We start from the raw sequence: 16,628 nt of genomic DNA, 5'->3' as shown, positions 1-16,628 counted from the left end.
CAGAGTTAGTACTGGCATTTCTAAGGTCGCATGGATGGAAGGTGAACGAAAAGAAGAGTTCTCTCTTTCCACTCACAAGAGTTCCCTTCTTGGGGACTCTTATAGATTCTGTAGAAATGAAGATTTACCTGACAGAAAACAGGTTAACAAAGCTTCAAAATGCATGCCGTGTCCTTCATTCCATTCAACACCCGTCAGTAGCTCAATGCATGGAGGTGATCGGCTTAATGGTAGCAGCAATGGACATAGTACCCTTTGCACGTCTACATCTCAGACCGCTGCAATTGTGCATGCTAAGTCAGTGGAATGGGGATTACTCAGACTTGTCCCCTACTCTGAATCTGGATCAAGAGACCAGAAATTCTCTTCTATGGTGGCTTTCTCGGCCACATCTGTCCAGGGGGATGCCATTCAGCAGGCCGGACTGGACAATTGTAACAACAGACGCCAGCCTACTAGGTTGGGGCGCTGTCTGGAATTCTCTGAAGGCTCAGGGACAATGGAATCAGGAGGAGAGTCTCCTACCAATAAACATTCTGGAATTGAGAGCAGTTCTCAATGCCCTTCTGGCTTGGCCCCAGTTAATAACTCGGGGGTTCATCAGGTTTCAGTCGGACAACATCACGACTGTAGCTTACATCAACCATCAGGGAGGGACAAGAAGCTCCCTAGCAATGATGGAAGTATCAAAGATAATTCGCTGGGCAGAGTCTCACTCTTGCCACCTGTCAGCAATCCACATCCCGGGAGTGGAGAACTGGGAGGCGGATTTCTTAAGTCGTCAGACTTTTCATCCGGGGGAGTGGGAACTTCATCCGGAGGTCTTTGCCCAAATACTTCGACGTTGGGGCAAACCAGAGATAAATCTCATGGCGTCTCGACAGAACGCCAAGCTTCCTCGTTACGGGTCCAGATCCAGGGATCCGGGAGCGGTTCTGATAGATGCTTTGACAGCACCTTGGACCTTCGGGATGGCTTATGTGTTTCCACCCTTCCCGATGCTTCCTCGATTGATTGCCAGAATCAAACAGGAGAGAGCATCAGTGATTCTAATAACGCCTGCATGGCCACGCAGGACTTGGTATGCAGATCTAGTGGACATGTCATCCTGTCCACCTTGGTCGCTACCTCTGAAACAGGACCTTCTGATCCAGGGTCCCTTCAAACATCAAAATCTAATTTCTCTTTAGCTGACTGCTTGGAAATTGAACGCTTGATTTTATCAAAACGTGGTTTTTCTGAGTCAGTTATTGATACCTTAATACAGGCTAGGAAGCCTGTTACCAGAAAGATTTACCATAAGATATGGCGCAAATACTTATATTGGTGCGAATCCAAGAGTTACTCATGGAGTAAGGTTAGGATTCCGAGGATATTGTCTTTTCTACAAGAAGGTTTAGAAAAGGGTTTATCCGCTAGTTCCTTAAAGGGACAGATTTCAGCTCTGTCCATTCTTTTACACAAACGTCTGTCAGAAGTTCCGGACGTTCAAGCTTTTTGTCAGGCTTTAGCTAGGATCAAGCCTGTGTTTAAAACTGTTGCTCCACCATGGAGTTTTAACTTAGTTCTTAATGTTTTACAGGGGGTTCCGTTTGAACCCCTTCATTCCATTGATATCAAGTTGTTATCTTGGAAAGTTCTGTTTTTAATGGCAATTTCCTCGGCTCGAAGAGTCTCTGAGTTATCTGCCTTACATTGTGATTCTCCTTATCTGATTTTTCATTCAGACAAGGTAGTTCTGCGTACTAAACCTGGGTTCCTACCTAAGGTGGTCACTAACAGGAATATCAATCAAGAGATTGTGGTTACATCTTTGTGTCCTAATCCTTCTTCGAAAAAGGAACGTCTGCTACACAATCTAGATGTAGTCCGTGCCCTGAAATTTTATCTACAGGCAACTAAGGATTTTCGACAAACGTCTTCCCTGTTTGTCGTTTATTCTGGTCAGAGGAGAGGTCAAAAAGCTTCGGCTACCTCTCTCTCCTTTTGGCTTCGTAGCATAATACGGTTAGCCTATGAGACTGCTGGACAGCAGCCTCCTGAAAGAATTACAGCACATTCTACTAGAGCTGTGGCTTCCACTTGGGCCTTTAAGAATGAGGCTTCTGTTGAACAGATTTGCAAGGCTGCAACTTGGTCTTCTCTTCATACTTTTTCCAAATTTTCCAAATTTGACACTTTTGCTTCTTCGGAGGCTGTTTTTGGGAGAAAGGTTCTTCAGGCAGTGGTTCCTTCCGTATAAAGAGCCTGCCTGTCCCTCCCGTCATCCGTGTACTTTAGCTTTGGTATTGGTATCCCATAAGTAATGGATGATCCGTGGACTGGATACACTTAACAAGAGAAAACATAATTTATTCTTACCTGATAAATTTATTTCTCTTGTAGTGTATCCAGTCCACGGCCCGCCCTGTCACTTTAAGGCAGGTAATTTTTCCATTAAACTACAGTCACCACTGTACCCTATGGTTTTCCTTTCTCTGCATGTTTTCGGTCGAATGACTGGTAATGGCAGTTAGGGGAGGAGCTATATAGCAGCTTTGCTGGGTGAATCCTCTTGCACTTCCTGTTGGGGAGGAGTTAATATCCCATAAGTAATGGATGATCCGTGGACTGGATACACTACAAGAGAAATAAATTTATCAGGTAAGCATAAATTATGTTTTTACAGGAAAAGCAAAGCGTTTTCAGCAAAAGCAAGGAAAATAACTAATTAATGTATAATACAATGTTGCCTCAGTTTCAATAGCTAGGTTAATGTATGGGAAATTCAGTACTAAGTTATATTTTCCTTTAAAGTCTGAAGGAACTATTGATTGGTGGAGATAAAAAGATAATATTTTACATAAAACCCAAAAAGTTAGGAGCCAGGGATAAATTCCATGAGCCAGTTGCCCTGTTTTACAATATAACATCTTTGATGTTCCAGAGTCTAAAAAAAAAAAAAACTCTGGTAATTACTACAGGTGCCTTAAAGGTAAACACACAAGGGTGAAATAGAGCTCATATAAGATCACATATAAATAACTGTAATAAGTTATTGCTTATGTTTTATTTGTAGTGCAGCCACACTGACCATTTTATATTTATTTATTTTTTGGTGCTTTTTTAATTTTTCTTTGGAAGAATGTTTACTAGTTATAGATTTATTTTTATTTATTTTACATAAAAATGTAAAAGTAGGATACATAAAACTGTAAAACTCACAGGAATTGTGTCAGTAGCTTTACTGAAATGGACATGGAACACACAATTTTTCTTTCATGATGTTGAAAAAGCATGCAATTTTAAGCAACTTCTAATTTACTTCTATTATCTAATTTGCTTCATTCCTTTGCTAAAAAGCATATCTAGATAGGCTTAGTAGCTGCACATAGATGCCTCATGTGATTGGCTTGCACATGTGCATTGCTATTTATTCAACAAAGGATATCTAAAGAATAAAGCAAAATAGATAATAGAAGTAAATTAGAATGTTGTTTAAAATTGTATTCTCTATCTGAATAATGAAAGAAAATATTTGTATGTAATGTCCCTTTAAAGGGCCAGATTACAAGTGGTGTGCTAAATATTTTTCCCCTGCTTGCATCCTAACTGCGCTCAAAGTAAAAAATGATTGCCGTCACATTTAGCACATGTATTACAAGTTTAAAAAGCTAGTGTGTGAGCGAAAGAAAAACAATGCGTTAACTTCCGGATAGTGTGCTAACTCCTACCCCTAAACTTCTATGGGGTGTGCTAGATCAACTGTGCTAAAGCTGAAGTTGCGTTACAAATACTTTACATTCCTATGTATATACAGATATTTAAAAATAAAAAGAACATTTTCTTCTAAGGGAAGTACATAGGAATATAAAGTATTTCTATTTAAAACATATTAAAAATTAATAAAAATGATATTGCTTGTTTCAAGGTATTTGACTGGGAAGGGCTTAAAAGTGTGTGTAAAAATGTATATGTGTGTGCACATACATATTTACACCTATAAACACATATATATATATATATATATATATATATATATATATATATATACATATACACACATTGGAGCCCTTTAAAAGTCAATCACTTTGCCATATACCAGTGTTTCTGAACTCCAGTCCTTACCCCTTACAGGCCAAATTTCCATGATATCTTAAAGGGCACTGAACCCAAAATGTTTCTTCCATGATTCAGATAGAGCATGCAATTTTAATCAACTTTCTAATTTACACCTATTATCAATATTTCTTCGTTGTCTTGCTTTCTTTATTTGAAAAAGAAGGCATCTAAGCTATTTTTTTGGTTCAGACCCTGTACTTGTTTATTGGTGGGTGAATTTATCCACCAATCAGCCAGAACAACCCATTTTGTTCACCAAAAATGGGCCGGCATTTAAACTTACATTCTTGCATTTCAAATAAAGATACCAAGAGAATTAAGACAATTTGATAATAGGAGTCAATTAGAAAGTTGCTTAAAGGGACAGTAAACACCAGAATTTTTGTTGTTTAAAAATGTAGATAATCCCTTTATTACCCATTCCCCAACTTTGCATAACCAACACAGTTATAATAATATACATTTTACCTATGTGATTACCTTGTATCTATGCCTCTGCAAACTGCCCCCTTATTTCAGATCTTTTGACAGACTTGCATTTTTAGCCAATCAGTGCTGACTCCTAGGAGCTTCACGTGCCTGAGCTCAATGTTATCTATATGAAACACATGAACAAACGCCCTCGGGTGGTGAAAAACTGTCAAAATGTTTTCAGATTAGTGGCAGTCTTCAAGGTCTAAGAAATTAGCACATGAACCTCCTAGATTTAGCTTTCAACTAAGAATACCAAGAGAACAAAGCAAAATTGGTAATAAAAGTAAATTGGAAAGTTGTTTAAAATTACATGCCCTATTAAATCATGAAAGTTTTTTTTTACTTTACTGTCCCTTTAAAATTGCATGCTCTATCTGAATCACAAAATAAAAAATTTGTGTTCACTGTCCCTTTAACTAGAGCACAGGTGAAATAATCAACTGATAGGCGAGAGCAGGTTAATAACCATGGTTACTGAATAGCTGATTATTTAATCTGTTCTCTATATAAGATTTCATGAAAATCTGGCCTGTTAGTGGTACTTGAGGACTGCAGCTGAGAAACACTGCCATGTGCCATATCCCTTTTTAATCCTTCTTATTAAAGGGACACTAAACCTAAAAATGTTCTTTCATGATTCGTGTAGAAAATACAATTTAAAAAAAACATTCAAATTTACTTCTATTATCTAATTTGCTTCATTGTTTAGATATCCTTTGCTGAAGAAATAACAATTCACATGGGTGAGCCAATCACACGAGGCATCCACCAATTAGCAGCTACTGAGCCTATCTAGATATGCTCTTCAGCAAAGGATGTCACGAGAATTAAGCAAATTAGATAATAGAAGTAAATTAGAAAGTTGTTTAAAATTGCATGCTCTTTCTAAATCATGAAAGAAAAAAAATGGGTTTGATGTCCCTTTAATATTCCAATTATATTGTATTTAAAAACTGTATATATGAGTTTAATAGTTTATTTTAATGTGTTTTGTGAAAACTTTTTTTAACCCTTACTTTTTTACTTCAGGTCTCAAGACGCGTTAAATATTCTATCACAGTTTCAGATTTCAGATTTTGCTGTAGCATAACCTATAGCTTTCAATCGTTCTCTAGTAAATGTGATCTTCCATGTGATATCAAGTCTCACATTAATGTAAGCGCGGGCCAGCGATATTGTGACCCACGCTATTATCATTAGCATGCCACTTGCAATCTGCCCAAAGTGTTTGAAAAAAATATTTAGTTGATTCCTTATTTTCAATTATTTATATTGCTATGAATTATTTTTCTGATACTTAGCTCTGTTTATGGTATGTTTGGTATCCAGTCCAAGTAACATTGAAAAATGTTTGTGCTTTAAAAGAACAACAGGAATATTTTGGCCTTAACTACATTTTTTAAAATGGGAAACAAATATCAGCTTATCTTATAGGTAAGGTTTCAATGAGGCTGCCTCATTGTCAATCAACAAGAATATAATTAATAATAATAATAATCATATTTTGCAGCGTTTATAGCATTTTATTCCTGGATGGACTAAGAGCATTTTATACACATTACCACTGAGTAAGGCAGTAAATTAACAATGCATAATAGCAAATGATCTATTTTTATTAATGAGTCAGCAACATTTTATCATTTGCTGTTTTCCTAATCCATTGTGATATTTCCTAAAAGCAACTTAAAATTGTCCCACATTGTAACTTTACTATTTGGATGGTGATAATTTGCAACCTTTTAACATTGCCGTTTTAAGCACTGACATTATTTACGCAGTTTTACAACATTGCCTACTTTTTGTTAAAAAAAGACAAAATATAAATGTAATCATTTAATTCTGTTTTTTTTTTTTTATGAAAAATGACTAAATCAAAATTAAACCATTTAATTTACAGAGCACCTTACATCCAATGAATACTTAATATACCTTCCCAACCTCTCAATACGTATTTCTAGTTCTATATTTCGCTGCACGGGTGAATTGGCATTGTATACTGGGAAACCTTGCTGACAGGTATTACAATGGGCCTCTGAAGATCATCTCTGCAAAGTACTTTGTTGAAAGCTGAAACCTTGTTTCCCAGGGAACTTGACTTAGTGTCTGATAAAAAATAAATGTCAGTAAGGAATTTGAACGAAGCTTGAAGATGTCTCTTTCACTGTAGCACAAGTCAAAGATAAGATCATATAAATGACTCATATAATAATGTGATCCAGTTATATTTTTTCCTGACGTCTTTTAAAGTATCTTTCTTATGTTCTAAGTGCATGAACCTGGTCTTCAGAGTCTCTTCAAATGTCATTTTTATTAAATTAATGTATTTTATGGTATACTAGTCAGGGCTAAGTCATGAAAACTTTATATAGATCTGTGATGTGCGCAGATTAAAGGGACAAAAGTAATAATAGAATGCTCTGATGTGCTCGAGCATTTTATGATTGCAATATTGCTTGAGCAGGGTTGTGTTTAACCCCTGTAGAGGGATTACCAGATATTTAAGGAGTCATTATACACTAAATACTAGATAGAATGATGTACACAAAGTAAGGATTAGCCTGAGAATAATAGACAGATTAATTTTTAGTATATTATATTAGTTGTTTAATTTTTTATTTTTTTTTAATGGAGTGTAAAGTTTTCATGTCCACAAAGTAGTGGGTGCTGCCATGTAATAACTTAGGTTTCTTTCTCTGATGAAGCTAATAAAGAAAGTTATAAATGAGTCACTTGAGGGTGTAATAAATTACTGCTTAAACTATAGCAGTAGCAGTGTCCACTTTTAACACAAATTAGAATTTTACAGTTAAATTAAAGGAAAATTAGACAAAATAAATAATCAAAGTATATTGCAAAGTGGGAAAAACATACACTCCCCCCCTCCCCCTTCCTTTGCATACGAAAAGACTCTTTATACAAACATGAGCAAGCTGGAGTAGGTGTACGTCGGTATTCTCCTAGAACTTTGGGGCTTGGTTAGGAATCTGAAAATCAGAGCAATTTTTTTTTTAAAATAAGCAAAACTATACATTTAAAAAAAAAACCTGTATGGGCTATATATATGGATCATCTACAAAACATTTATGGAAAGAAAAATCTAGTGTATAATGTCCCTTTCATTTGTAAACTGTACTTTTAAAAATGTGGTGTTACTCTTGCTTTTTTAGGTAGTAAAATGTTTGGCAATAATATCAATGTAATATCAATGTTTTAATGTGTTAAAGGGACAGTCTAGTCAAAATTAAACTTTCATGATTCAGCTAGGGCATACAATTTTAAACAACTTTCCAATTCACTTTTATTATCAAATTTGCTTTGTTTTCTTGGTATTCTTAGTTTAAAGCTAAACCTAGGTTGGCTCATATGTTAATTTCTACGCCCTTGAAGGCCACCTCATCTCAATGCATTTGACAGTTTTTCACAAATAGAGGGCGTTGGTTCATGTGTGCCATATAGATAACATTGTGCTCATGCCCGTGGAGTTACTTATGAGAGGGCATTGATTGGCTAAAATGCAAGTCTGTCAGAAGAACTGAAATAAGGGGCAGTATGCAGATTCTTAATTACAAGGTAATCACAGAGGTAAAAAGTATATAAACATCACTGTGTTGGTTATGCAAAACTGGGGAATGGGTAATAAAGGGATTATCTATCTTTTTACACAATAAAAATTAGTTTTACCAAATTCACCATTACAACCTATGGGAGTTAATGTAGATAAATCATTTGATACATTTTAGGATTGTGGTTGGCCCCTATGTGAGATTGGCAGCCATTTGAGAAAATACCTTTTTATATAAAAAATATGTTACTATAGAGGCTTTATAGCATCTTAAATAATTTTGTATATTAGATAAACATATGTCAATAGTTAGACAGGTTGTGCCCACTCAATGTGAAAATATGTCTTTCAAAATAATTCTCTATTCAGCATGCTTTATTATTGTTTTTTTGTTACCACAGACTGTAATATTTATTCCAAGTTCACCCAAGATAGAAGGAAGAAATATATTTCAGCAATATGTATTTTTGCCAGTTTTCACTTTAACATAACAGCTTTCCGGCTGGAGGAAATTAAAATGTTTAGATCACAGTGGGTGAGGAGCAAGATTAAAATTTCAGCTCAGCGCTCATGAAAATAAAACATTACTTCCTGGTATTTTTTTGTTGCAAAATGTTAGTTCCCAAGGAAAAAAAAAATGTGATATTATTATATTTTATACAATTGTGTCATAAATTAAATAAATATTTTGTTTCTTACCTTTCATGTTACAAATTGCTGTTTTTAGGAAGGAATGTGTTTAAGTATAAAGCACACACATCATATGTTTTATTGTTCATTAAAATATACCGAAAAGTTTCAATAACTTTTAAGTTTAATAATTTAAAGTCATGAATTTATATACAGTATATGTGTGTGTGTGTGTCTCAGGCAGGTTTTTTTTTAAATTATGCATAGCAACTCCTGTTTGTTCTAATTATCTGCTCCACCAGTCAACACATCAAGGTGTCTTATCATAGCAAACGTCTTATCTTAATCTTTGTAGATAAGAGTCTTTCAGGTTTCTCTAATGCCACTAAGTGAATGGAGGAAATAACCAACCATCTAAGATTCTAACGCCATGTGTGTGTTTGTGTGTGTCTGTTAAGTCATTGGTGCTCAGCCTTTATATATATATATATATATATATATATATATATATATATATATATATATATATATATATATATATATATATATATATATATATATATGTGTATATATATATATATAATGCACTCCCTGGTTTCTGGTAAAAAAAAAATATATAATACTTTATAAACAACCTCAATGAGCATTTTAAAAAAAAAATATATATATATATATATTGAGAGTGCATGTGTGTGTGTTTGTGCGTATGTGTGTGTTGATAAAAACAGTTATTGAATAAAACATTAAAGGGACAGTCTAGTCAAAATTAAACTTTCTTGATTCATATAGGGAATGCAATTTTAAACAACTTTCCAATTCACTTGTATCATCTAATTTGCATTGTCCTCTTGTTATTCTTAGTTTAAAGCTAAACCTAGGTAGGTTCATATGCTAATTTCTAGCCCCTTGAAGGCCGCCTCTTATTTCAATGCATTTGATAGTTTTTCACAGCTAGAGGACATTAGTTCATGTGTGCCATATAGATTACATTGTGCTCACGCCCGTAAAGTTACTTATGAGCAGGGACAGGCAAGGTGTCTGTACATGGACACTGGTGTCCGTGACTAGCCCTTGCAGTGTCCGCCACAACCTTAGTATATCTTTTCTGATAAAATAGGAATAATAAAAAAAAAGGTAGTGTGAATAAAGTTAGTGGCTTGTCAAGAGACTGCTAGCGATATTGGGTGATAAGTTATGTAATAAATAAAGCATGAGTGAAATACTGGATGTGTATCTGCATTTGTATAATAACACCCAGCTCTATAAAAAGACACAGTAGTGACACTGGCACATGGGTATAGCAAGAGGGCTGGTTATAAGGTCAGTGGTATCTGCATCTGTATAATAACACCCAGCACTATATAATGACACAATAGTGACACTGGCACATGGGTATAGCCAGAGGAGAGCTGGTTATAGGATCAGTGGTATCTGCATCAGCATAATAACACCAAGCACTATAAAATAATGTTTTTAATTTCAAATGTACCTTGGTGTCCTTCACTAACGTCTGTGCTTTGGAAAATGTCCGGCACAGCTTTTGTCTGTGCCTATCCTTGCTTATGAAAGGGCACTAATTGGCTAAAATGCAAGTATGTAAAAAAAAACTGAATTTTTTAATTGTATTTATGTAGTTTGGTTGTGCTTAATATAGCTGTGTTTAGTGTTCTTCATAAGGAGTCAGATCACTGTCCGTCAATAAAACTTTGGCAATTTTCTTTATAAACCAGGTAGATTTCAGTCCTTAGGGACTTCCTGTTAGTTTCCTTATCAAGTTAAACAGCTTTAAACAGTTGTTGTTTTTTAATTATATTTAACCACTTCTTTTTCATTTACAATAATGTCCCTTTTAATTTCTGTTCAGTGACACTGCATACCATTTCAACTCCTACAACTTTAGCTCTCCTACAGGATACATCAGGGGTGGAACCAGTGATGTTACAAAACCTAATAAACTGGATGCCTAGTATAAGTAGATCATTTTACCATGATATTTTGAAAATATCATAATTTTTAAGATGCCCTTTAGTTTATACTACAAATATTAAGGCTCGTGGTTGTTCTTAAATATTTTAGTTTCTTTTGTTACATTCTAAATTTCCACCCATGCTGATTTGCACTCATGTTATACTCATTGTACTGGCTGGGCACTCATTATTATGAGATTTATTTGCCAGGAAACAAATATACTGTATCTCATTGAATATCTAATGCACTTAGGAGCTGCATAGTGAGGTTACAGTTCCCACTTTCCCTCCCCCATTATGCAGCAGGGGCTTGTGGTCCCCTCCCGACGGTAACATATTCTGACACCAAACTTCCTGACAACTACTTCCTGAATTGTTGTGTTTTGGCTCGGCAGTTCAACTCCTGGCCCTTGCTCTGAATAGCACTGTCTTTATTTCTCTCAGTGCTGAGCAAATATAAAGCCCTTGATCTCGAAAAGAGAGGTTGAAGTTGATGGAACTGGTTTAAGAAGTAAAGTCAAGGGTGTTTATTTGCAGAGGATATATATGAAAACATGTGCTGGAATCCTTTAACCCTTTCCTTACCAAATAGGGGCCAACTTTGCCCTTGAAAACCATCTGACGAGTTCTAATAGTGTTTTATTTTTAATTATATATGTTTTTTTATCATGTTTTATTTTAAAATTTAAAAACATTAGAATTATTTAATTTTTAATGATATAGAAAATAATGCTAACTTTAGAATAATGGTCCTTCACACCTGCAACTAATATCCTCTGTCAAGTATGTGTAAGACATAACATGACTCGCACCTTCATCCAAAAATATTTCATTTATATAATCATTTTCACAGATTTTAACTGATTTAGTCTATCATATTTTCCTATTGAATGTTGTTCCACTGATCCCAGCCCCACTGACTTTCCTTTCAGGTTGATGAGATCAGCGCTAATTCTGGCGGCCTTATCTTGCCCACCCTTTTGAAAAAACTCAAAGAACAAGAATTTCTGTGACTGAAGGAAAGTCTCTTGATGGAAAAACGGGAATAAAACTATCAGTGAGTGTTAAACAAGAAGTCTGGGGAAAAGAACAACATTTTTTTATAATTGATAAAATGTATACTGAGGTGTGATTAAGGAATTGTAGAAGTTCTCTTAACACTTATAATAACAACAAGGTGCATGTGGGTTAATTAGTATAAAGTTAAAGCTTTGTCATATTTACCTTATTATCTATATATATGCTTTCAAAAATAGAAATGTTAATAATTTATTTTTACCAATTAACAAAATGCAAAGTGAGTGAACAGAAGAAAAATCTAAATAAAAACCATATTTGGAGTGACAAGCCTTTGCCTTCAAAACAGTATTAATTCTTCCAGGTACACTTGTGCAAATTCATGGATTTTGTAGGCATATAGTCAGGTGCATGATTAAATAATTATATCAAACAGCTGCTAATGGTAATCAATTTAATATGTAGGCTGAAATACATTCATTAACAGAAACAGCTGTGTAGGAGGAATACAACTGGGAGAGGAACAGCCAAACTCTGCCAACAAGGTGAGGTTGCTTAAGTTTAATGTCATAAATCATACATCATGGCAAAACTGAACACATCAACAAGACACAAGTTAGTTATCCTGCATCAGCAATGTCTCTCCCTGGCAGAAATTTCAAGGCAGACAGGGGATTACAGATGTGCTGTCCAAGCTCTTCTGAAGAAGCACAAAGAAATGGACAACATTGAGGATCGTAAACGCAGTGGTCGGCAGATGAAAGACACATCGTGCTTACTTCCCTTTACAATCTGAAGATGTCCATCAGTGCTATTAGCTCAGATTTGGCAGAAACCAATGGGTCTCTGGTACCCACATCTACTGTCTGGATAGAAGAGGTCATCATGGAAGACTTGCAGCCAAAAATCCATACGTCTGACATAGAAAGAAAAGGCAGAAAAACTTGGTGCAGAAAAAAATGGCAACAGGTGCTTCAAAATTCAAAAGATGATGCAAAATTTTAAATATTTGTCAGTAACAAAATGCAGTTTGTTCGCCAAAGTGTTGGAGAGCAGTACAAGAATGAGTGGCAACATTAAAGCATGATGAAGCTTCCTTGGAAGTTTGGGGCTGCATTTCTGCAAATGGAGTTGGGGATTTGGCCAGAATTAATGGTCTCCTCAATGCTGAGAAATACAGGCAGATACTTATCCATCATGCAATATCATCAGGGAGGAATTTATTCTACATGATGAGCCCAAAAATGTAGCCAAGCTCATTAAAAACTATCTTCAGCAAAAAGAAGAGGGGATTGTAGGCCACAGAGCCCTGATCTCAACATCATAAAGTTTGTCTGGGTTTGCATGAAGAGACAGAAGCAGATGAGGCTGCCTAAATCCACAGAACTGTGATTAGTTCTCCCAAATGTTTGGAAGAACCTAGCTTAAAAAACTGTGTACAAGTGTACCTAGAAGAACAGATTATGTTTTGAAAGCAAATGATGGTCACACTAAATAATGATTTGATTTAGATTTTTCTTCTGTTCACTCACTTTGCATTTTATTAATTGATAACCTATGAATATTTCTATTCATGCTTTGTTATAATAATGGGCAAGATTACGAGTGGATCGCTATTTAGCGCTCCTGTTTGTGCATTAACTTTGCTAGACGGATACTTTTGTTCACAGGTTGGGTTTCACTTGTATTAGAAGTTGAAAGTAAAATGTTTTTGTGTGAGCGTAAACTCAACATGCATGAAAAATCATTGCAACCGCGTTAATTTAATCTCCCTTAGAAGTCAATGGACCACAAAAGCAGCAAAAAAAACTAATGCCATACTCGTTCGCTAACCCGACCACTTATAATCAAGAACGCTAAACCCAACATGAAATATTAATATTTCACATAAAAATGTTCTTCACATAGCAGAATGTTTATTCTTAAATATATATATACCTTTACCTGTATATCTATTTTACATTAACAGTATCATATATATATATATATATATATATATATATATATATATATATATATATATATATATATATATATACAGGGAGTGCAGAATTATTAGGCAAATGAGTATTTTGACCACATCATCCTCTTTATGCATGTTAAGCATATTAGGTGATGTGCATCTCTGTAATGAGAAGGGGTGTGGTCTAATGACATCAACACCCTATATCAGGTGTGCATAATTATTAGGCAAATTCCTTTCCTTTGGCAAAATGGGTCAAAAGAAGGACTTGACAGGCTCAGAAAAGTCAAAAATAGTGAGATATCTTGCAGAGGGATGCAGCACTCTTAAAATTGCAAAGCTTCTGAAGCGCGATCATCGAACAATCAAGCGTTTTATTCAAACTAGTCAACAGGGTCGCAAGAAGCGTGTGGAAAAACCAAGGCGCAAAATAACTGCCCATGAACTGAGAAAAGTCAAGCGTGCAGCTGCCAAGATGCCACTTGCCACCAGTTTGGCCATATTTCAGAGCTGCAACATCACTGGAGTGCCCAAAAGCACAAGGTGTGCAATACTCAGAGACATGGCCAAGGTAAGAAAGGCTGAAAGACGACCACCACTGAACAAGACACACAAGCTGAAACGTCAAGACTGGGCCAAGAAATATCTCAAGACTGATTTTTCTAAGGTTTTATGGACTGATGAAATGAGAGTGAGTCTTGATGGGCCAGATGGATGGGCCCGTGGCTGGATTGGTAAAGGGCAGAGAGCTCCAGTCCGACTCAGACGCCAGCAAGGTGGAGGTGGAGTACTGGTTTGGGCTGGTATCATCAAAGATGAGCTTGTGGGGCCTTTTCGGGTTGAGGATGGAGTCAAGCTCAACTCCCAGTCCTACTGCCAGTTTCTGGAAGTGTCCTTGCAAAGAAAGGTGGCTATATTGGTCACTGATTTGTTTTTGTTTTGTTTTTGAATGTCAGAAATGTATATTTGTGAATGTTGAGATGTTATATTGGTTTCACTGGTAAAAATAAATAATTGAAATGGGTATATATTTGTTTTTTGTTAAGTTGCCTAATTATGCACAGTAATAGTCACCTGCACACACAGATATCCCCCTAAAATAGCTAAAACTAAAAACAAACTAAAAACTACTTCCAAAAATATTCAGCTTTGATATTAATGAGTTTTTTGGGTTCATTGAGAACATGGTTGTTGTTCAATAATAAAATTAATCCTCAAAAATACAACTTGCCTAATAATTCTGCACTCCCTGTATATATATATATATATATATATATATATATATATATATATATATATATATATATATATATATATATATTTAATAATAAAAAAGTACATTATTTTCTATGTGAAAAATATAGGAATGTAAAATATGCGTTTTGTGAATTGTGTTTCGCGAATTAGATCTTAACGCATTTGGGATTAGTGAATATGTAAATTTAGTAATCTTAAAGCATGTTATTGAATTATTACATATAAAATATTTTTTTAACTGATTAAAAATGATTAAATACTGTAACAGTATGTTTAATAATTTGTGATCATTTTTTATTTATTTTTTAATGTTATATGTAATATTTCAATAATGTGCCTTAAGATTACTAAGATCTAAATCGTAAAACACGATGCGCAAAACGCATATTTTACATTCCTATGTTCCTCACATAGAAAAAAAATATTTTTTATTATTAAATATACATATATATATATATATATTTGTCACTTTTCATGTAAACTAGATATATATATATATATATATATATATATATATATATATATATATATATATATATATATATATACCCTTATATCTATAGGAATAGATACAGTGTATATATAAGGATAGATAGATAAATAAATGTGTATTTACAATTAAAAATAAATTATGCTGTAAGTGAAGAACATTGAAATGTGAATTATGTACAGTAAATATACTGGGAAAACACATAAATACATATGTACACATATTATTATTATCATTTATTTGTATAGCGCCGCCAAATTCTGTAGCGCTGGGTACAATGATAGGGGTATACAATGACAAGGATTTGTGATAAAATACAAAACATAACCAAACTAAACAAATCTAGTACAGGAGGAAGACTGCCCTGCTCCGGAGAACTCACAGTCTACAGGATATCTATATATATATATATATATATATATATATATATATATATATATATATATATATATATATATATATATATACATATATATACATATTTAGACATGTATATGTATGTATCTCTGTTAAAGCCCTTTGCCTACTGTTTTTTTCTAACACCTGAGATCTCATATCTTTGAACCCTTATAACTTTCTAATGCAACATTTTTTAAATCATTTTATTATGAGTGTAACTACTTTCAAAGGTATTTTTGATGTGTTTTGTGCAACTTTTTTGTCCTGCTTAACATTTAACCAGAGCTGTTTTTTCTCTGCTGAGTGTATATGTATTTTTTTAAACAGTATAATAATAATAATTTTAAACTAATATTTTTTCAAAGATAAAATAGAAAAAGAGTACATTGTATTTGTGTGTGTGTGTGTATATATATATATATATATATATATATATATATATATATATATATATATATATATATATATAGTTTTATTTGTATGCAAAACAGTTTCTGAAGCTTATAGATTAAATACATTCTCTATGTCTGAGAGAAGTGATATTAAAGAAAACAGGACTGTTATGTGGCAGTGAAAACCTTACAGTAATGTGAAATAATAGGAAATCAGAGTTTAATAAGTATATTTAAGCTTTGTACAGTTGCTGCAGGGAAGATCAACATAGTTTTATTGAATAATTGTGTAGAGTGGGAATGGCACAGATTTATTTTATTTACTTTAATAGTCAAAGGTGCTCTCAGTCAGTACCCTAGTGCCTTGCAAGCATTT

General features: G+C 34.2%; 1 protein-coding gene across 4 annotated transcripts in view; it reads left to right on the top strand.

Annotated features, from left to right (window-relative positions):
• EYA2 (EYA transcriptional coactivator and phosphatase 2) overlaps positions 1-16,628 on the top strand; it is a 245,391-nt gene that overhangs the window by 47,262 nt on the left and 181,501 nt on the right. For 2 of the 4 annotated variants that reach the window (XM_053691514.1, XM_053691350.1), the window contains exon 2: positions 11,667-11,791. The exons of the other annotated variants lie outside the window; for them this stretch is intronic. The gene's annotated coding sequence lies outside the window, so the exon portion shown is untranslated. The remainder of the gene's footprint in view (positions 1-11,666; positions 11,792-16,628) is intronic. 4 annotated transcript variants of the gene reach the window in all.

This window comes from Bombina bombina, chromosome 1, assembly GCF_027579735.1.
Source record: "Bombina bombina isolate aBomBom1 chromosome 1, aBomBom1.pri, whole genome shotgun sequence".
In the NCBI taxonomy this organism is placed as follows: domain Eukaryota; kingdom Metazoa; phylum Chordata; class Amphibia; order Anura; family Bombinatoridae; genus Bombina; species Bombina bombina.
Note: the sequence above shows the minus strand (reverse complement) of the source record. Positions and strands in the feature narration are given on the sequence as shown.